The 23,890-nt window shown below is 39.6% G+C and overlaps 1 long non-coding RNA gene across 1 annotated transcript in view; it reads right to left on the bottom strand.

Annotated features, from left to right (window-relative positions):
* Positions 1–23,609, bottom strand: part of LOC123479710 (uncharacterized) — a 141,260-nt gene extending 117,651 nt beyond the window's left edge. The window contains exon 1 of the long non-coding RNA XR_006655420.2: positions 23,543–23,609. This is a non-coding gene — a long non-coding RNA (uncharacterized lncRNA). The remainder of the gene's footprint in view (positions 1–23,542) is intronic.
* Between the last annotated feature and the right edge of the window lie 281 nt (positions 23,610–23,890).

Here is a 23,890-nt window from a genome sequence, read left to right as displayed (position 1 = left end):
GGATATAATGATGAGTATCATCCTAGTTCAGTGAACCTGCAGGAAAAAATGAATAAAAGGGAAGACACAGAAGCTTGGAAGCAAAGTGCAGAATACTAAAAAGAGTAAAAGAAAGAAAGATACTTTCAGGCAATAAAAACCAGCCTGACGAATATTTATTGTGCACTACAGTGCACCTGGTACTGTACCAGGCCTGAAGGCATAAGAGCTCTTTTAACTTCATAATCACCTTAGAAACAGGTGTTATTATTTTACCAATAAGGAAACTGATATCCAAAGGATTATAATAAAGTGCCAGAGGCTAGTAAATGGTTACATGGGAGTCAGGATTAAAATTCAAGTTTGTATGACTCAGAAATAATAATTAAAGAAAAAGAGGAAGCCACATAATGGGAAAGAGAAATGGACCAAAAATTACACAGCAGAAAGAGTGAGGCTGGAAGAGGGCAGACAACTTCTGTGCTATTGGCACAGCTCTCCAGGGAAACCTCAGGGAGGGGTAGCTGCTCACTCTTCTTCCCATTGTAGTTAGCAAAGTAACTAGCAGTCACAGCTCTTCAATGAGATCCTTGCCTCTTAAATCTTCAGACTAACTGAAGCTATTTTTTTAGGTTCTTACAGTGTGGCAGCAGATTGACAGCACAGGCATCACCTTTACCTGCAAATGTGTTAGAAATGCACATTCTTGGGGCCACTTCTCACCAGAAACTCTGAGGGTAGAGTTCAGAAAATGTGCTTTCTTAATTCAATTTTGTTTTGTTTTGGCATAAAGCAACACAGATTCATTGTCTTATACTTCTATAGGTTAGAAGTCCAAAACAGGTCTCACTGGGCTAAAACCAATGTGTCAGCAGAGCTGAGTTCCCTTCTGGGGACCTAGGGAAGTTCAATTCCCCTCCTTTATCCAGCTGCTAAGAAGCCACCTGCTTCTCTTGGCCCATAGCCTGTTCCTCCATCTTCAAGGCCAGCAGCAATGAGTTAAGTCCTGCTCACATCACATCCCTCTTCCATGTTAGAGGATCTTTGTGATTATAGTGGCCTTGCCCAGGTAATCCAGAGTAATGTTCCTATTCTAAAGTCAACAGATTAGCAAAATCTAATCCACCTGCTTTATTCCCCTTTGCCATGCATATTCACTGGTTCTGGAGATTAGGATGCAGACATCTTTCGCAACTCTGTTTAACAAACCCTACAGGTGCTGCTGACCACTCTAACATTGGACAGCCAACACTCCAGGCCTCAGCATCTGCCAAGGACTTGGTCCTCCTCCCCCATCCACATTCGTACAGCCCCAGGTCCCAGAATCTGAAAGGAATTTGACCACAGCTAAAAGCCTGTGTACAAATGATCATTTTATTAGGGTGAAATCACAACCACCAGAGACTGCAATGAACTTTTCCAAGCTATTGAAGCTTGTCACCTTCAGAAATATCATTAAGGACCTGGATGGTATTCAAGAGCTAATATAATTTACTAAGAATCTATTAAACAAGCCAGGCCTGTGGAGTTGTTCTGCCACATGAGCATTTTTCACTATAATGATTAGGCTGCAAAGGAAAGGCACCAGCTCTCCTATCCAGATAGGGGCTGGCTGAGACGTTTTTCCTCAGATACTTTTCCTAGGTCTATGACAAAAGCTCAGACCTAATAATAATGAAAGAATGAAAGCCTCAGAAAAGACTAACATTGTTCATTGTGATCACAATAAAATACATCAAAAGTATAAAAGGTGGATGTTGTGCACATTTCCTCAATGAAATTTTTCTGTTAAATTCCTTTGTACTCCCCCACCCCCGCCACTTAAACCTGACCTTATGTTCACCTTGATATTTCACTGATGCTGACTGGCTTTTTTTTTTTCTTTCTTTCTTTTTTAATATTCAGTGTTCATAAGAACGTGTTGTAAGAGTTACACGTGGGCAAAAAGGTTAGTAGAGCCAAATTAAACCAAATTACAATAAGTAAAAAAGAGGAAATAAAATACTTCATTAAAATGATACATTCTTATTATGTGTTATCATGTATTTAATACAGGACTTGCTATACATCACAAGTGTGTTATTGCTATGCATATTTAGGGTAGGAAAGTAATGAAAATAATATTTCATTCTGTAATAGTAAAGTGGTTTTATGGGCAAAATTTGAATGGAAAGCAGTAAAATCAAAAAGTAAACCTGATAATCTCTGCAATAAGGTTAGGCTGGGAGGGTAGGTGCAGGGAGAGTGTGCTTGAAGGAAGTGAGGAAGCCAATAGATAAAGGGTAAGAAAATAAAGAAATTCCAATTTCTTGGCAATAAATCTGAATTTGTGAAAGCTGAAGTCAGCCAGGGGTTTTGTGCTGTAGTGAACCAAGGTTTAATTCAATGGCAGAAGCAAGAAACAATGGAATACCATGGCTAAGATATTCACTGCTGTTTCTTCAGCAGGAGGCAGTTGCAGATGGAAAAGGTGCTAAAATATAGCAAGAAGGAAGTGGTAACAGTCTTAAAGGGAATTAGAAGTATGGCAGCAAGAAACTCCATAGCAAATGAAGGTGCTACAATAAATTCACTCCCAACAAAGGCATCTAGGCAAAGCCCACTTCTCCTTCTCCTTGTGAGGGTTTCCTTTCCTCTGTGCACATTGGACTGGCCTGGGAAGTCTGCACTTCTGTAGTGTTCCTGCAGGTTGCTCTTTACTTGTGAGTCGAAGCACAAGAGGAGACACTTAAAATAAAAAAGTCATGGTGCAACCATATTAAAGTTGTTTCGGAGTTGTGGGATGTGTGTGCAACATACTTAAACACACGCAATGCATGTGCATGTTAACTAAAATCTAGCTGTACGTGAGTCCCACTTTAAGCACAGGGAAGGTGCATGGCCTTCATTTGTTCACCCTAAAGGAGTAGAGTATAATTCATTCTGAAGTTGCTATGAAGAAGGAAGGAGGATAGAGTAACCTTTTGGTGCCACACCTGGTCTCTGAATTTCCAACGTGCTAATGAATTTTCTGAGCTAGGAGCGTCAGACCGGCTGGCAGTACATTAATCTGAGGGAGTACAAAGCAATACATCCTCCAAACTCAAAGGTGGGTGAACCAATTTAGAAAATGTTAAATCAAATCCAAGCAGTTCCCTAAAGACAGTACCAACCTGCAAAGCCCCAAGACATCTGGAAAAGTCACTCTAGCACAGCTCACTGAGCTGCAGCTGAGTTCCTAGCCTCCTGTCTTTATCTGTATCCAGAAAATAAGGTATATGACTGTGCACCTCTCTGAAATTTCTTCCAAGTAAAGACACATGGCAGGGGGCTGTAACATTAACCACAAGCTATTTCTCAAACGCACCCACCTATAGGCGAGCACCCGTTCTGTTCAATATTTTTGCAGAAATACCTTTTTTTATTATTGAAAAGACTGGCAACAAAGATAAATACATGTTAAAAAAAGATAGTTTGTCATATTTGCCAATGATACCTCAGACAAGGGCCTGATCTCCAAAATATATAAAGAACTCACAAGACTCCACTCCAGGAAGACAAACAACCCAATTAAAAAATGGGCAAAGGACTTGAACAGACACTTCTCCAAAGAAGACATACAGAGGGCCCAGAGACATATGAAAAGATGCTCAGCATCACTAGCCATCAGAGAGATGCAAATTAAAACCACAGTGAGGTACCATCTCACACCAGTCAGAGTGGCCAACATAAACAAATCAACAAACAAATGTTGGAAAGGATGCAGAGAAAAGGGAACCCTAGTACACTGTTGGTGGGAATGCAGACTGGTGAGGCCACTGTGGAAAACAGTACGGAATTTCCTCAGAAAACTAAAAATGGAACTACCCTTTGACCCAGCAATTCAGCTGCTGGGATTATACCCTAAGAATCCTGAAACACCAATTCAAAAGAACCTGTGCATCCCAATGTTCATAGCAGCACAATTTACAATAGCCAAGTACTGGAAGCAACCTAAGTGCCCATCAGCAAATGAGTGGGTCCAAAAACTATGGTACATTTACACAATGGAATTCTACACAGCAGAGAGAAATAAGGAGCTTATACCCTTTGCAATAGCATGGATGGAACTGGAGAGCATTATGCTAAGTGAAATAAGCCAGGCGGTGAAGGACAAATACCATATGATCTCACCTTTAACTGGAACATAATCAACAGAAGAAAAAAGCAAACAAAATATAATCAGAGACATTGAAGTTAAGAACAATGTAACAATAGCCAGGGGGTGAGGGGAGGGGATAGTGGGGAGAGGGGTTTACAGGAGCTACTATAAAGGACACATGGACAAAATCAAGGCAGAGGGTAGAGTTGGGGGAGGGAGGGGGGTTCAGCTGGGGTGGGGTGGAGGGATGGGGAGAAAAGGCATACAACTGTAATTGAATAACAATCAAATTTTTTTTAATATATTGGGAAAGAAAAAAAAAGATAGTTTGTCATTAGGAGCAACACACTGAGAGGGAAAATCTCTCTCAGTGTGTTGTAAGCATTTTAATAATTTTAGGAGATATTTATACTGCTAGAGTTCAAAACCATTTTTAAGATGGGCTGGTAAAAATGATGAGTAGATGAAGATGAAGAAGAGTGAAATGTAAAGGAATCTCATTCTAAAAAGGTTTTACTACATCTAAACACCCAAGGCCAAATCTAGTATAGCTGGATTTGAAGGCCCCTGGGACATTCTGGGCGCAACCGTCTGAGGAATGCTTCACCGATGCCCACTGGAGTCAAGAGCAGAAGATGCCTGCAGGGTAGGAAGCAGAAGAATGACAGTATCCTGGAGATTTAGAGTTCAGACCAAAATGTATAAACCTGGGAAATGGAAAGGGTGACAAAGAACATGCAGATGGACGGCACGCCAAGCGGAGTACAGACCAGGACCTGCCCTACCCCGAATGACACATTGCTCCCAAGTCTCACTCCAGGGGACAGGGAAGGGGAAGACAGTTTCTCTTAATTATTCCCTTCCTAAAATTGAGCAGGATAATTAGCACTCAGCTGGGTGTGGGGGGCCGTGACAAAAGTGCTACTGAACCAGTTTGACAACTACCCGACATACTGAGAAACGCAATGTGCTGGGAACATACCCCACAATTTTAAATTGGCTGTTTCCTTGGGTTTTCTGCCCCGCTTTGCCCTAACACTTGAACCCTGAGGGCCTGGCTTTGTCCTGGAGCCCACATGGCAAAAGTTACCCATGGTGAGAGAAGCAGTAGACTGAAAGACTGTGGCTTTAATTTTAAGAGATATTGTCAAATGACTTTCCAAGAGAGTCTATAGCAATTCCCATTTCACCAGAAGTTTATGAGAATACACTTTTCCTTGCTTCCTACCTAAAATTATTATTCTCATTCATTTTAACTTTTGACAATCAGCTAGGTAGAAAGTGGAAGTGAATGGCTGCTTTAATTTCTGCTTTACTCGCTGCTAGTGAACATGAGCACATTTTCATGTTTATTGGCCATTTGTATTTGTTCATCTATGAATTACTTATTCATTTTTAAACCTACTTTTCTATTACATGGTCTCTTTTATTTGTTTTTACCAATTTGTAAAAGCCCATTGCACATAATACATATTGCCTCTGTTACATATATTCCAAAATTTGATTCTATCTATAATTTTTCTATTAATTTTGCTTATGTTATCTTTTGTGTGCTCACTGTGATTAATTTAAGCAGGAAAAAAGTTAATAAAGCATGTTAGCTATTTCACACATTTGTGAGGAAGGTGGAGAAATGACTGAGGTGAAGTTTCAAGGACAGATGCCCAGCTCATGCTGCACTACTGGCCTGATGAGAGTAACCACCCAACACACACGTGCCGGCACCTCGCTTCACTGCAACTGCTCTCGCTGCCGTCCTCGTGGTCAGGGACTGGCCACTCTCATTTCTGCAGGACATAATAAGAAAGCATGTCTTCCTGACCACAGCTGGCAGCTCTGGTCTTGGGGTCAGTAGTTTTGGCATGAGGCGGAAGATGAGGGGGCAGAACAGGCAGACAGAAGGAAGTGGGACACCATTAAACCACTGCCGGAAATAATATTGGAACCCATAGCACCTCTGCATTTCCTGTTAGATGAAATTAATCTATGAATTGTTCAAGCCTGTTAAGACAGGGTTTCTGGTACTTAAGATGCAAGTGTCCTAAGAGCCGTAGAAACCACCATGTTCTGATACATTTGTTCATGGCAGATCTTTAAAAACATTTTCTATGTTTCTATAGCAATAGAAACCATTTTATTTAGGTTTTCTAATCTGTGCCTCTACTTACGTCAGAGGCACAGTAGAATTCTTCTATAATGTGCTCTGTATCGTCCAGTATTATCAACCATCATTTAAATCAGTGGTGCCATTCTTCCAAACAGAAGCATATACCAGTGCTGAAAACGGTGCGGAAAAGTCTAGAGCTCCGCGTTGCTCAGGTTTCTTAGTGGACCTAGAGCACTACGGTTCCACAGGACACCACATGAAAAGCGCTGCTCTAATGCCAATACTGCAGTCAAAAGAGTACCCCAAAGCACAGGAAATTTTCACTATAAAGCCGCATTTCAATTCTATTTTACAGATTTAAAAAATGTTTTTGGTCACATAGAATATTCACATGGTTCAAACACCAAAAATATAAAATGTTATTCAGTAAAATACAGGGTCCAGCACAAATAACACCCCCTTTTTATTACAAAATCTTTTATTATAAAATCATAAGAATGTAATTCTGTAACATAACAATATTACACTCAAGAATACCAGATGGCATTTTAGGTGAAATGTTCAAATTAAAACTATAAATTAACTCTGGCTGGTGTGGCCCAGTGGATTAAGTGCTGGCCCACACAACAAAAGGTCACTGGTTCGATTCCCAGTCAGTGCACATGCCTGAGTTGTGGGCCAGGTCCCCAGCTAGGGGTGTGTGCCAGGCAACCGATCTATTGATGTATCTGTCACACATTGATGTTTCACTTCCTCTCTTTCTCCTTCCCTTCCCCTCTCTCTAAAAGTAAATAAATAAAATCTTTAAAAAAAACCTATAAGTTATTACACTCATATTGTTACCTACCAACCACACTCAAGGAGGCATTACTTCAGCCAGGCCCTGTATATTCCTGCCCATACCCCACTTACTCAGTTCCTTCTACCACCATAGTTTTGCTTCATATTTCTATCTCCGTATCTTTAATATATGAATATAAATATTATACACATTACACAGATACACATATTTACACGCACCTGTATATTTATAATACTTCTGTGCTGTTTCAAACATGCTATATACATGCATGTCTGCATGTGTGCCTGCGTGTGTATGTTTATCCTTGTGTATATATGCCACCCTTTTTGTCCCCTGACAAGGTATACTAGTGATCTTTCTATGTCAGTTTATGGATAGCTTTTTCATATAGTTATAGCAACATAAGATAGCATAACTCACGTAAGTGGTCCCTTATTGATGGCATTAAGATGTTTCTATTCTCTGCTATTACAAATAATGCTGCTGTGAATAATCTTGTACATATGTCATTTCAAGTGTATGTGAGGATATCTATGGGATACCTGCTGAGAAGTGAAATTCCTGGGTGACAGGGTGAATGCATTTGTAATTTTGATACATGCTGCCAGACTGGCCTCCACGGTAGCTGCACTAGTTTTCATTCCCACCAGTAACGAATGTGTGTTTTCCCCCTGCCTCACCAACATCTCGTGTTTCCAGATTTTTTTACCAATACTAGAGGGAAAGATGGCATCTCTGTCAATTTTTTTACTCTGATTTTTCGTTTTATGAATAAAATTGAGCTTCATCGCATGTGTGTAAGAGCCATTCAATGTCATCTCCTGTGAACTTTCTATTCTCCTTCTTTGCCTGTTTTTCTTTTGGTTCATTGATCTTTTTCTTACCAACTTCTAGAATCTCTTTATTTGGAGAGATTAGCCACTTGTCAGTGATGTGATTTGCAAATATTATTCTTGGTTTATTATTTGTATTTTAACTGATAGCATTTTTCCATGTACAAGACTGTGTTTTAACTTCTATGCAGATGTATTTACAAACCTTTTACAAAGCTGTTTAATTTTGTGTCACCCAGAAAAGATTTATCCACTCCAAATTTAAATAGAATTCTCCCTTGCTTGTTTTCTATTATTTTTATGGGTTTCACTTTTTATACTTACATTTTTTATCAGTTCTTTATTTTTCATGCTGAATGTTATGAAATATACTAAGATACTCACCTACTCCAATATCATCGCCTGAATAGTTCATCCCTCCCACATTGATTTGAGATTAAACCTTTATCATACATAAACATTATAACTAGTAGGAAAAGCTAAAAGCTGATTCTCTGAAAAGTATTAAACTTGCAGGTCACATTTCAAGAACTAAATGGTGAAAAACACAAGGGTTTTCAAAGGATTTTATAGGGCAATTCAAGGGATCATAAGAAACTAATTTACTTAACTCTAAGAAAATTAATTTGAGATCGTGGACAAAATAGACAATTTTAAAGTGAAATATAATTTGCCAAAAACAAACCTAGAATTAATGTTTTTGTTGTTAGAATTTTATGTCTGAGAACACAATATGCTATATACATGTTTAAGTTTGGGGGGGGATCCTGCAGGGTTAAGTATCTTCATGTTCATGTTTAATTAAATCTTAATTTTTTGTCTTATAATTTTCTTCTTAATGATGTCACTTATGATTGTTTGGGATCTTCTTTTCCTATATACTAGGTCTACATATTTATAATCCTTTTAAACTCTCTTTAATTTACATTTCAATTATTTAAATTTTTCTCAGTTCTATGTATCTTACTGTGTTTTCTACAATGCATATCAGATTAGCCTTCTTGCAATTTTGTCTTATTCCATGATAGTTTATTCTTCTTCTTCTTTCTTCCTAAGTTTCGCCAGCTAATGTTTTATTTTCTTTTATTGCCTCATCATCTTTTCCCCGAGTTTTTGCTTTGATTCTTTTTGATTTTACTTCAAAGAAGGAACTGGTTCACAAGGTTCTTAGTTTATATTGAAATATTTATTCACAAATTTCACCTGTCCCAGGGTAATTTTTTTCTGGCAAATGTTGTTTATCAATAAATTTTGCTAATTCCTCATTTTTCTTATATTTTTACAGATGCTGTGAAATTTCCTTTGTACCGATCATTATTAAGTGAGTCGGGAGGCTATGAACCAAATATTCTCAAGTAATTTCCATAGATAGAACGAAGTAAGGGTACGCTAACGGGTCTTCACATTGCAGAGGGTTTTCTTCTCAGCTGCCATAAAGCAAGACAGTTTTTGCGAATGTAACAGGTCCATGGGATTTTGCTTTTAACAGAGTCTCTTCTGTGTCTCTGAACCTAATTGCTTCTCCAGGATGTGTTCTCTCTCTATTTCTGTCTCCACGTCTTCCTCTAACATCCCTCTCCCCTGCCTCTTTTGATTCATGTGCAATGTCTCCTGCATGAAACTGAACTGATTTTGGCACACCTGGCAAGTTACTTCACATTCTTTTTTCTAGGTGCTTAGAAATGAAGTTTGTGTTTTTTGTTTTTGGGTCTCTTTGTTTCTTGTTTCTGTTCAGTTTTCTGGCGAAGATGAAGATTGCTACATGTATATAGTCTTCATTCTAGAAAAATTCTACTAGAAATTACGCCATCTATAGTTAGGACAGACCATACATTATAGATTAGGTACACCAGTCCCTCAATTGATGCCTGAATTCAGGATGGGTTTATTCATTCCTAAAGCTCTTGCACTGCAGAAATGTGGCAGCCTGAGTTACAAATGGGGTTCGTGCTGCTGAAAGAGCCCCGGCCAGGAATGTTAGAGACCTGGAGGTTACTCTTTCCTCTGCCACTGTCTGAGGTAGAGCGAGACAATCATCTGGGTGGGCCTCTAATTCTCCAACTGAAATGGTTGAGATGATCATCATTAGCCCTCCTCTATTAAAAAGGTCAGCAGCTTTTGTAAATATTCTGACAAATTTGGGAACACATCGGACTTCTGGACATAATAACCTAGATTAGAAAGATTCAATTATATACTAAAAATAAACGAATTATGCTGAGACAAACTTCTGAGGGGGGCCTCAGCCATGACACTTCTCACCCTTCACTCTACCACTTGTTAGGACCAAACGTTTTAAATTTGGCTTTTTCAACAAACATAATTTGAAAGTGTGGGAGATATTTTACCTTTTTCCTATACTTGGCATTTTATTTATTTAATTATTAATTATTCCCAAGTTAAGCCATGCCATTGTCTAAGAATTTAATTTGGAAAACAAATTACATGTCATTTTCCTGAAAATCTGAACTCCCTGAACCACTAAAACAGAGTCAAGTTTGAGCAATAGGATAGTTAATGCTCATAGCCAAATAATTATATTTTACATTGGAAATGTCTAAAAAGTCACAAAAATACTTTAAATCTCTTTCTGCTTATTGACTTTAGGAAAACAGAACAAGTTTGCTTCACGTCAAAAAATAACTGAAATTCTTAGTGATTAAATCCCATTAAAGAACTGGGGTCTTAGATAAAATCTACTAAAAGAATTGTCTTTATTAATAAAGCTGCTGAGAGTTAGACAGTTGTAACCACTCTAGGGACAAAATAGGACTCTCCCAGTGTAACCTAGCCAATCAGAAAGGTGACAAGTCCAATCACTAGGGGACAATTCAGTAAATGCACACATCTGAGCATTAGCTACTAATCCTACTAATACCAGTTGACATTTTGTTATTAGCTGATTGGCATCAAATATAACTTGTTAGGAAATAAAAGATTGTTTACTTTTGTTTGGGTTTTGATAAATACTTGGATTCTTCTTATAAAAAGTGTTAAACTCATGTTAAATTTCAAAATGGAAACATACTTGATAAGTATTCTTGTTATGACTAGCAGCCTACCCTAAAATCACAAAGGCAAGTTTTCTCAGCCTGCTTCTCCTACTGTTCATTTGAAGAATTCAACTTAATCCATTCAGTTACTCTGCTGACAAGGTGTGTAACATAAACTACTGCATCAAGGTTCCTCAGTATTGTGTCTAGTGCTTTCCAAGATGTTACGGACTGAATGTTTGTGTTCCCTCCAAAATTCATATGTTGAAATCCTAGCCCCACTGTGATGGGATCAGGAGGTTCGGCCTTTGGGGGATAGTTAGGTCATGAGGGTGGGGACCTCACAAATGAGATGAGTGCTCTTAGAAAAGAGGACCCAGAAAGTGTCCTGGTTTTTTTCTACCACATGAGGACATAGCAAGTAGACACCCACCATGATTTAGAAAGCAGGCTCTCCAGAAAATCAATCTGTCAGCACATTAATCTTGGACTTCTCAGCCTCCAGAAATGAAAATTAACATATTTTCCTGTGTATGATGCATACTTTTTGCTCCAGTTTTTGAGGGAAAAATAAGGACATACATTATACATGGGTAGTTCTAATTCCATATCTATGTAAATGTTTTTAATTCTTTCATTTATGCTTATGTGTTAACATAAGCATGTGCCTCGAATATGATAATGGGTTTTGTTTGAAATAAAAATAAATAAATAATTGAACTAAAAAATTAAACAAAAGATTTTTTTCCTGAAAGTTGGGGCCAAAAAATGGGTGGGCATTATATATGGCAAACTACAGTAAATCTCTTTTGTTGTATCAGTCCAAACAGACTAAGACAAAAAAAGTAAATATAAATATCCCATTTTACAGATGTGGGATGCAAGAGTCGAAAAGACAAGGCACGAGAGAGGGGGAATGGAGCACCGATTTTACTCTAGGTGAAAGCCACTGCTCTAGGTAGAGGTAGCGGAGCACAGATTTCCCTGACTTGTCTCCAAGCCCTGATCTTTCTGCCCACCTTCGCATGCACACACTTAAGCATCCGTCTAGGAGAGATGGGAAATGCCATGTCCTAAACTGCAATGCCAGGACTGGAATTCCACAATTAACAGGCAACTGAAAGGTAACCTGGTATATCACACACATTGCTGTGGCAGATGCCACTTCCTCTCACATTTTTATGCACCAAAGCAAGTCACATGACCACACCTCACTACCGTGCACTCAGAAAGAGGAGAGAGGCAAGTATTTAGTAGGCAGCGCTGATGACTGTGGCATTTAGTCTGGAGGTTGTATCTGTGGATGATGAGGCTCATGAAGTCAGTTTGTACATCACATTGAAGGACTTTGAATTCCGTGCTCTAGCACCGCAGGAACCACTGAAGGTTTTGAGCAAGCCCACGACACTATAATGGGTTGAGCTGCAGTCTGAATTTACTACACAGACATGGGCCACTAGACTCTGAGACTTGCTCCTCAATTATTGTTCCAAACCGAAGCAGTTCATGTTTTTTCTCACTCACCAAAGCGGAACTCGCTGCATGCTCCCTCAGGGCAGTTTCTCTCTCCTACAGCAGAAGGACATGATCTTTTCACACTATAAGGAGAAACTATTATCTGGCACAGGGTGCAGAGTCCTACTGACACCACTTCAGGTGAATTGTAGTTGTATCTGACAGGAAGGTGATCGAAAGCTCTCAGAGGAAAGCAGGCTGCCCCCAGGAACAGGCACAATTACACAGCTGTGTAGTTGAACTTGTTCCTTTTATTTAGTGGAGGAACTTTAGAAGCTCCTTCTCTGAAAAAGGGAATGTGAGCTTTTCTGAGACATCAAAATGTAAGTCTTTGCTGTGACTTATCTTGTTATTTTTGAGACATTCCAAGCTTCATGCTCATCACTGCAGAAGGCAGTTGTGCCGATTTCCTCGTCTAGTCAACAATTTGTAGCCTTATTGCTGTCACTTTTAAGCACTTTAGACTGACATTACTTACAAATGGGTTCTACATATAGTTCTTTTACCCTGTAAAATTAGATGTTTGGGGGGGTGGAGGGATGGGGAGAAAAGGCACACAACTGTAATTGAATAACAATAAAAAATTAAAATTAAAAAAAATTAGATGTTTAATACTATAAGATAATATGCATATGTAAATATATAATTGGCAAAGGATTTGTATCCAGAATATATAAAAAGTATAACTCAAAACAATTATGAAATACAATGAAATGGACAAAAGACTTACACACTCTACAAAGGAAGATATATGAATAGCCAATAATTACATAACAATGTTTGATATCATTAGTTATCAGGGAAATATAAATTAAAACTATAGTGAGATCCAATCGTATGCACTAGAACAGATGAAATGGAAAAGACTGGCAATACCAATCTTTGCCAAGAATGGAGAGCAGCTGGAATTTTCTTCCCCTGTTGGCGGGAGTGTAAAATTGTACAACTGTTCTAGAACTATTGGCAGTTTCTGATAAAATTATACTTACGTCTACCCTACCATTGAAACATTTCACTCCTGGGTGATTAACCTAGAGAACCTTCAATATATATCCACAAAAAGACATCCATAAGAATGTTCTACCGCCTCATTCAAAATAGCCCAAAATTAAACACCACCCAAATGTCCAACAAGAAGTGAATGAATAAACAACTAACGTTACACTTATACAGTGGAAAACTACTCAGCATTGTAAGAGAACAAACAATTGCTTCTTCCAACAACATGGATGAAATCAAAAATCATTCTAAAAGAAAAAAGTGGGAAACAAACAAGTTACATTGTATAATTCAATATATATAAAGTTCTAAAATAGGCATAGTTAGTCCACAGCAATAAAACTTTCAACAATGGTTATATATGGGTGGAGGGAGGGAGTATGGACTAGAAAGAGTGCATGGAAATTTTCCAGGGTAACGGAAATGTTCAACATTTTCACTAGTATGTCAGTAATGGATGATACGTTTATCAAAATTTAACACACTCTACATTTAAAGTCTGTGTATTTCCATGTATGTTACTTATACCTCAAAATATTAAAAATAGATGTTTAATAACCTGGTCTGAGTAATAACAGCTAGGATTTCTTATAAAAGCACAAACTTTGATATACATGCCATACTTAGTCCCATCTACTCTGGAAGTTTCCAACACACAAGTTTTATACAGGAATTGAAAAATGAAAATCTGCAGTAGGCAATAGCCAGCATAAATCAGTGAAATGGTCTGGATATAACAGTAAGGAATGGTGGGGCCCTTGGTGAACTGCAGAGAAAGGGACACATCTTATAGAGGCCATCAGATATGGCTCCAGCCAACATTTGCTTCTAGGAGATGCTGACCCAGAGTTACCAGATCACCTGGTTTTAAACAGAAATCAGAAATCTATATATTTATATAAAATATATTGATATTTATAGTTTGGAAAATAATATTTTAAATGTAAACATCAATCAAGACAATAATTATATTAGATATATTTATGTTAAATAACTTAAAATTGATGGGGAGTCAAGAATCGGAAAATATTCGTTAAGGTAATAGTTAATAAGCCTAGTAGTTAATGCATATAAAAAGCTATTATTTTAGGAACTGCAGGTACGGCCCTCCCTAACTCCAGGAGAGCACAAGCCATTGACCTTTGTGCTCCAGAAGAGACCACAAGCAATCAAGGTGGTATCCCAGCCGCTGTGTTCCAGACAGTGCCTACGCCCAGGACACAGATAAAGAAAATCACCAGTCAGCAGAGGAAAGGATGTTAGGGAAATTGCTGGGCTGCAGCTTTAATCTCATTAATCTCTTTCCTGAATTCCAAATCCCTTGAATTCCAAACCCCTTACCTCCACTTTAGCCCTTTCATAAAAACGGCCAGCTTGAAAGGAAATGCAAGACAGTCTGTTAGGGTACAAACCCGCCGTCTTCTCAGATCGCTGGCCATCTGAATAAAGCGCCCATAAAGATTCAATCCCTCACTCGGCTTATCGGGTCTGGTAGGTGACAGGCGGCACGAAGGCTGCTGGTTTTCCCCCCTCCGTTTCAAAATGACGCTGGTTTCCTCCGCCCTGCCTGGACCCCAGCTGCCTCACTACAGCATTGCTTGTCAAGATCAAAGCATGCCGGAGAAAAGAGTCACTGCTCCCGAACTACACCGCAGGGCGAGTTGCAGGGCACACTTTCTTAACCCAGGCAAGCTCAGGTCCTCTCTATTTCGTAATGGAGGAAGAATATCAACACGAAAGCGTGCCTGGATCCCATTTCAAACTCTTCAACATTTTCCTTCCTCTCCCAAATTGCTCCTGTCACCTCCCTGTGCCAGCTGTAGGAGGCACTGTTCTCAAGTGCTGCTCTATGCCCTGTTACACATACACACCAAAAATACCTTAAACCCTTAAACCCAGCTTCACCAAATTTGCCGAAGAAAAAAGAACACACAAAAAGAAAATCAGTTATCTGAATCTCTTCCGTTATCTTCAGTTTGTGGTGCCCTGCAGAGCACTGCATCTCTGACTAGATCCTAGCTTGTCTCCGTGGATCAAAGGTAGGATGACCTTACATCCCAGTGTTCTTGGGATAGTCCTTTTGTCGGCCTATTTCATGTAATAATTATTAGTAGCTATCCGTTTCCCTCTCAGAAGTGCCCTGGTTCCAAAGACAAACTCACAGGTCACCCTAGTCAAAGGGTGTCTTCCGCTTAAAGCTAGAATAGCTCTCATACCTAGACTCTGGCAGTGTATAACCCGGAGGGAGACAAAGTTTTTTCTTGTCTCTCCCTGGATCATCTTTTAAATCCCAGATGCCTAGCCAAAGAATGTACGAATAACAAAGATTTCCACTTCCTCTCTGAAATGATTTTAAAATTCATAATAAAGACAGGCATACCTCAGAGACATTGTGAGTTTGGTTGCAGACCATTGTAGTAAAGCGAGTGTCGCAATAAAACGAGCCAATCTGTTTCCTGGGAAGCATCTTGCCTTCAATTTGTAAAATAGGCAACATCTGTGAAGCTCAATAAAGTCAAGCGCACTAAACAGTCATACCTGTATGTATTCTGTGTGGGTGTTAGCCTATCAATAACCAATGTCATGGTTGGACTGGCCCTTGTGGTTCTTATTATGATTGCAACATGACCTTCAGCAATAACCATTAGGAAACTTTGAAAAGATAAAGGGCCTAGAAATTACATAGCACACCTAGGGCCAGGTAGTGACATCCCAGTAGAAAGAGAGAGGGTGTGTGTCTGGGCCTGGGGTTGTGCTTTAATTGGGGTAGAGAGTGAGGGCTTAGGTTTCACAGGCTCACTCTTTTTGAATGAATTTAAAACATAAGAGCAGGAATTTAAACTACGCATAGAGGAAAAAAACAAGTGGCCAAAATGGTCAGTTATTGAAATCAACCAAGATTTCTAAAACAAAGGAGCCTCAGTGGAGGAGGCGGCCTGGCTCTTGCCCTCGTCCCGGGGCTGGCAATGCGTCTATCTGAGACAGTCTTCTATGAGATGGATGCCTAGGTAATCCAAGCTTAGGTCAGGCATTACAAGAAAAAGTAAAGTTGTCAGGGCTTACACTACAGTATTGGAAGCCAATAATTGTGTGGTTTGCCCAAACTAGGCATTACAAAAAAGATTATCTGAGTCCCCAAATCTTTGATTTTAATATAAGTATAGTACATAAAATTAATAACATAAATAATAGATTTGAGAAAAAAACTTTACAGTGTACAGCAAGTTACCTGACACAAAAGGAAATGGGGGAGGAGGGCTGGGGAAAAGAGGGCATGTTGGTGTCTCTGAGAAAGGATACTTTGCCCACCTACAAAGTGAAAACCTTGGGTGAAGTTAGTTTCACGTTAGTGAAAACCTTGTATGGATTTAGGGAGATGCTGATCAGAGGGTACCCGTGCTTCATATCTCAGGGTATATCTAAAAGGAAGCTGCCGGCCTTAGAGAAAAAACCAAAATTGTAGTAATTAGTTTATGTGTGTCACGAGATGGAAAAGGTTGCAAATCACTCCCATACAGTGTCAAAGGTTAAGTGAGGGGTCCAGGCAGGAGGTAGGGCAAACTTCGAAGTCAAAGGCAATGCAGGTAGCATGAACAAAACATCAGGAAATCTCCAGGACCCCATAAGAGGGGCTCATATATGGTGAGAAATGTCTAGTGGATCAGCAAGACCTCAAAAAGGCAACATGTGGTCTGACGTGTTAACCCGAGGCCCCAGTAGATGAGTAATCACAGTGTATTTCAGTTAGCGATAGAGGACAATGATCAAATGAGCAGCCAAAATGAGACACAACTTCATGGACCCCAGTAGGGGACAGAGGACAATTAATTACGGACCTTCCCTCAATACCATGAGGCCCTGTAGTCCCTGGGAACTTAGCTGCTACACTGGGGGAAAAGAGTGGGAGAGTGAGAACACTGGTTTTAACTATGTTTATTTTGAAAAGTCTGAAAAATCAAGTTGATCTTTAACCAGGGAGGTTAAGTTTTCTGCTTTTAAGCCAAAAAGGGTGTGAAATAGAAGATAAGTTTCATTTTTGCCTCTGAGCCTATGGCCTGTGAAACTCATACCCACTACGTTGTATTTCCCCAGGTGTGCTATATGGCTTTGTAATGTTGCTTTCCACCTGATAACATAAAAAGCATCAAAATCTTAAGGCAAAGCAAGTTTGGCGACTTGATTTCAGTGAAAAAAAAAATGTATCTCAACTCCATAGAACACCCAGAGAAGCCATAAACCTGGCCTGTGTGTGGCATTTCAAGTAGTTGACTCATTATCCTCAGCAATGTTCCCACAATCAGGAAATCTAATTTTTGTCATTTGTTTCAAGCTCTGCCCCCACCACAACTTGAACCCGAACTGCCAAGAATAACAAAATTGACTGATTTGTAATTCAACTCTCCATTTCCCCTTCCTGTTTGTTTGATGGATGTGTAGATTAGCAGTGAAATGGCCCAAGACTAGCAAGAAAATGAGAGAAAAATATCTGGTCGTGGTCTCATAATAGAACTTTACCACTATACCTTGCCCACCTCCTGCATCTATGTCTTTGCTTTCAAAACCCGAGTACACAGGCACACACCCAAACACACATGCACACTCACTCACCCTCCGTAAGACACTATTGTCCTCTCTGTCAAATATATTTAGATCAAATCCATTCTTAACTTTCAAGTAAGAATAAAATATGTGTACCTTTAACCTTTGTTAATTTACATTCATCCACCTGTATTTTTTTTAAAAAACCTCACAGAGATTCTTCTGAAGAATTGTCCTTGATCCCCAAAAAGCTTTTCAGCTATGCCCACACATTTCTCATAAACACAACAGATGGAACCACTTCCAAACCCTCTGCCTCCACAACAACGTCTCATCCTTTATAGATGCCCCACGTAATTCGCCACCTTCTTTCTCTCCAAGCACCCATGTTACATGTCAGCCTCAGACCTTTGTCATTGCCCTTTGCACATGACAGTGGATTTTCAAATGTGAAGGCCTCAAATGTCCTTCCTTATTTCAGTTCCTGTGGCACAGGTCCACTCCACTTTAACCAACCACTTGCTTATATGGCCAGATCTTACTCACCATAACTGCTGAACATTGCTTCCCTCCAAAGTCTCCACTACCAGACATTCCTTTGCTCTGACCATAGCTCATCTCCTTCTATTTTTCTTAATTACCTCACTTCCAATGATTGTTTTATGTGATTATGATCTCTAGATCTTTGAGCTCTGCCATCCCTCTTGGATGGGCAAGGGCCCTCTTCTGGACTCTAACTAGCCTGGCCAGTCATTCCATCACAACAATAGAATAATCCCTTACTTCTATAAAATTCTACCACCTTGCCTTCACAGACACCCCAACCTTTTATTTTTCTTCATGATATGGTATGGCCCCTGTACCAGCTACCAAATACATCTACCAGCTTCCTGAAATTCATTTCTGTGTATGCAACGTAACCTGAAGTGAGCCGTCAATATTGCCTGGGGATCCTTTTGACCCCTGTTGGAACTTTCTCATGTTCCTTGAGCAGCGTTTCAAAACTGGAGTCTCCAAAACCTCCACATCCAACCCCATCAGGAACCCCTCAAGTGTACCCTTACCAAGATCAATTCAATAGAATAGTAGCTGTTTCAACTCCCCTCCACTTGATCTCAAAATATCTCTCTGTTTTGCCACTTGATTCATTTCCTTCCAGTTTTGCTCCAAAATTTTTCTTTCTCTGTTTCTCATTCTCAATCTCACTCTCCAAGCCTTTGAACTAAGCCACGCATCATGCTTAATTTTCCCACATTCTAAAACACTTCCCTTCACTCTGACCAGACAAAGATCATCATTTTTGGGTCTCTCTTTTCATCCTTTTTACTCTCTCTTTTAAATAAAAACTTATTGAACAAGTATTTTAACTTCATTCTTGCCTCTGGCTCTTTACCCTCTTCTTAATTCTTACAATCTAGTGCCAGCCTTTCCTTCCCAGCAACCACATCTCAGGGCCCACCCTCCATCCCTTCCATGTAATACAACACTACCCCCATGGCACTGAAACTTCTCTTGTCTCTGCTGAAACTGGCTCCCCTCCAACCTGTCCGATAAATCTCTGCCTTGTTTTTCACTCTACCTTCTCCTCCTGCTCCCCCACGTGTAGGCAGATCCATGACTGTCCTCAGTGCAAGAATTCTCTCTTTACATCCTTTTCTTCCGTGACTTCATCACTCCTAACGTTCCTAATAGCTTCCTAGCTATCTTCAGTTCAACAACCCATTTACATCTCAAAATTAATAGTTTCAAAATTGAGCACATCTTCCCCCATATACCACTTTCTTCCAGAAGTTTCTATTTTCATTAATGTTCTTTATCATCCTTTAAGTCACCCCAAGCTAAACGTCAAAGAAGTTGCCAAGCCATACATCATCCTTTGCTTCCATATCCAGGTTTCGCCAATATCTTCCAAATTCTAGGGCTCTATCGTAAGTTATCACTTGTCAGCACTCCCCTTACATTATAGTTCAAACTTCTACTATCTCCCCTTGTAACTATTGAAATAGCTAAATTGCCTCCCCTCTCATCTCTTCCTTCTCTAACTTATCCCAGATACTCCCGTTGTACTAATCTTTTTAAACACAGCTCTAACAATACCACCACTTCTACTCAAAGCAGTCAATGATGGCCATTATCGCCTTCATTAACCACAAACTTTCCACTCTGGCATTCTGGGACTTCTACAACATAGCCCCAGCCTGCTTTCCAGACATCGATTCTACTTATCCTCATGCTCTACTCATTGGAAAAAGCTGGAAGAAAAATACTAAGATCAGTTAAAATTGAAAAATGCCTTCATTCCCCTCCTTTATATGCCCTTTGTATTAAGGTCTACGTTATTACTTAAAATCATCTGCTTAAGTACCTGTCTACTCTAGTAGCCTATTTTATTTTTACTCTCCCATTGTCCTATGGGTAGATTTGGATTAAGGAGGACAAATATACATATTTTTCAAGAAGCCAACATTCTTTTTTTCCTAAATAACATTAGAACGAAAATATGTTATAGAAGAAACAGTGGGTTTTTAAAAATCTAACATAACCCCAGCACGAAAAAAATGTTATTTTTTTATTATGGCTATACTAAGCCTAAACTAAGCTCTTCATAACTGTAGAAATTAAGCTTAACTTTTACAAACTAATAGCAATGCAAAGAATTCTTGTCCACAGACATATAACTTAATTTAAATCCCCCCAAGCCAGTTTTGAATCCATTTGCTGTTTCATTTCAATACTCCTTATCTACAAATGCATCTGTTCATTGGATTCTCCTTTGAACTGGTCCTAACATCTTATTAGTTCCCTCATATAATTAATATGTTTAACAAAATCTTTGAAATATATTCATTTTAGATATGTATAAGAGTCAAGTTTTACCTCTTTTTTTCTTTTCTTTTTTTAATTTATCATTTTTTATTGTTTTTCAAATACAATAAAATGGAGTTGTCTCCATTTTCCCCACCACCACTCCCCCTGACCCCAGCCATCCCCACCTCCCACCCTTGTTTGATCCTTCCCCTTTGGTTTTGTCCATGTGTCCTTTATACATGTTCCTTGACCACACTTCCCCCTTTGCCCCCCATCATCCCCTCCCCACCTTCCTTCTGGTTACTGTCAGTTTGTTCTTAATTTCAGTGTCTCCGGTTATATTTTGCTTCCTTGTTTGTTTTGTTGATTAGGTTCCACTTATAGGTGAGATCATATGATATTTGTCTTTCACCACCTGGCTTATTTCACTTAGCATAATGCTCTCCAGTTCCATCCATGCTGTTGCAAAGGGTAGGAGCTCCTTCTTTCTTTCTGCTGCGTAGTATTCCATCGTGTAAATGTACCATAGTTTTTGGATCCACTCATTTGCTGATGGGCACTTATGTTGCTTCTAGCACTTGGCTATTGTAAATTGTGCTGCTATGAATATTGGGGTGCAGAGGTTCTTTTGAATTGGTGTTTCAGGATTCTTAGGGTATAATCCCAGCAGTGGAATTACTGGGTCAAAGAAAAATATTCTTTAACAGGTACCTTCATTACTGGGACTACAACTAGCACCAGAGAAAAATGGTATCAAGTCTGCCTGCCCCCACAGAGAGCATCAGCAGCCAGCCACTCTGGAATTACAGACATCAATCCCTGGCTTCATTTTATGGTCCCCATCATGCTCACAAGTAAAGGAGCTTCTATACCCACCCTCATCTTTCCCTGGGGGCAACAGTGGGGTAACATCAAGTTACCCTGGGATAAGTACAATATCCAGGAGGACCCTGGCACTGCTCTAAAGGCTATGTCAGCATCCCATAAATGAGCATACACTGTCCCTGAAGCCTCTTCATCTTAAGAGAGTGATTTAGGCCCTGGGGAAAATCCGGCTCAATATTAAGAAAGTTTTTATAGATAAGGAGAACTGAATTGCCATAATAGTAAGGCGAGTCTTGCCAATACTAAAGAACCTGTCAGTGTGAGAAACGGGGTGGCAGTCCATGGCGAGGAAGACTCAGCACCATTGGAGTCTTCCTCAGTGTTCAGGCCACATGCTCTGTCTAAGCCACCTCGTGGTCCCAAGAAAACTAGCAAAGGACAAGACACCCACGTGGGAGACCATCATCTTTCTGTAACAGAAGTCTGCTGAGAAGAGCCGTGCTGCAACTGAGCAGAAATCTAAGTCTCATCCTATCAAGCCTGAGCAAAGGACAGTCTGGATTGAAGTGTTTCTCATTTATCAGTCAATCTATTATTGCTTCCATCCCTTCCCAGAGAAGCTGGGGGCAGGGGGATCTCTGCATATGTCCCCTGTATGTCTCCAGCATTTCCTAAATATTTGGCCAGAAATGGACAGAAGTGAGTGCTGTTTATCGGCCACTTAACTGCCTTAATCCTTACCCTATTAGGACAACAGTGCTCTGGACACAGCCCACACACATGCCTCCGTTAGCTTCAGACAGCTGCCAAGGATGCTGTCAGCACGCCCAATTTTAGAGGTTACCCCAGAACAATAAAGTATGACTCTTCTCCCATTGTGTCTCTCAAAATCACTTAATTCCCCCCTTTTCTCTATTAATTCACATTATAAAAACATTATTCTAGTTTAGGTGAAATTTTTTTCTACTTCATTACACTTGCCTTTCTTTCCTTTGTCTTTTTTTTTTTTTTTTTGGACTTCCCTCCCTTATATCTGCAATGAGTACATACCACCTCCCTTGCAGCCTCTCTGCTTTTAGCAATAATTTGCACATAATGGAACAGCCAGAGGGGGTTTGATCAATGACCTCTGTCTCAGAGATGCTGTTCCTAGGGAAACACATCTGCCAACATAAAGTATTGGAGCAATCACAGCTCAGTGAACGCAGTAATAAGCAACTGTTACTCCAGCGCCATCAGTCATGTTCAGTTACAGACCTGAAAGGAAATGGCACCTCAGGGAGCAATGTCCTTCCATAAATTTGGGCAACAATGAAGAATGATTTGCAATCAAGTAATAAAAGGCCCAAAAAAGGTCCACCATGCATACTAACACCCAGTACAGCTGACAAAGGAAATAAAAAACCTTGGCATTGTTTGCTCGTTATGTAAACTACACAGCTGTCCAAGCAATTAAGATATGATTTTGGGAATTCTCTCATAAAAATTTGCTAACAGTGCTTCCACTTGTGAAAGTGACATTCTTCTTTATCAGTAAAGTGCATTTCATTAAGGTAATGCAATTTCATCAAGCTTAATAGTAGGAATTGCTTAACCTTATGGCAAGAGTACGTAAACAACATAAAATTAATGTCGCTCCTCATGTGGGGGAATAGATTTGCATTAGTGACAGTGCTGATCAAGTAATAAAGAACGCTGATAGAGGAGGCTTCAGGTCCAGGGTCTCTTGGGGCAAACAGCTGCTCCCTACCTACATGTTCGGAATCTGTGCCCACAATAAAACAGTTACATATTAACCTCCATGCAAAGCACTGAGCTGGAAGGAAAGAGCATTTGCTGGAGAAGGAGTTGACTTTAGGACAAAACAGAACACTTCTATCTCTTACTGAGAAGGAGCACAGGGCTGTTGAGCAAGCAAAAGAAATTAATAGAAAAGTGAGAGTCTGCACCCAAGCACTGAGTTGCATTGGCCCAAGAGACAAGTATCCCCTTCAACTCATTCTGTATCCCATAACCCTTTACCTTGAGGTATTCCCTGGAAGCTGGGTAGGAGTTACTAAAAAGAAGTCCTCTCCAATCAGAGTTCCACTTGAACTTTATCCATTTCTATCAATTCAAGCTAAGCTGAAATTCCCTCACAAAGCAAATAATACAAAGTTCACATAGGACAGTTAGTGCTCAAAAATCATTGCCAACAGAAGGAGCCCTTCCTCTTTTCTATCCAGTCCAAAAACATAGTTATACTTGAAAAGTTTTAGCCTTCTCCTCAATATTGTGTTTACCCAAACTGTTTATGATAAATACCCTTGATTTATTTCAAATCTGCTCCAGCAATATAGTATTCATAGTTAAGGAGTAGGTGAGAAAAAC

Source organism: Desmodus rotundus, chromosome 1 (genome assembly GCF_022682495.2).
Source record: "Desmodus rotundus isolate HL8 chromosome 1, HLdesRot8A.1, whole genome shotgun sequence".
NCBI classification, from domain to species: Eukaryota; Metazoa; Chordata; class Mammalia; order Chiroptera; family Phyllostomidae; genus Desmodus; species Desmodus rotundus.
Note: the sequence above shows the minus strand (reverse complement) of the source record. Positions and strands in the feature narration are given on the sequence as shown.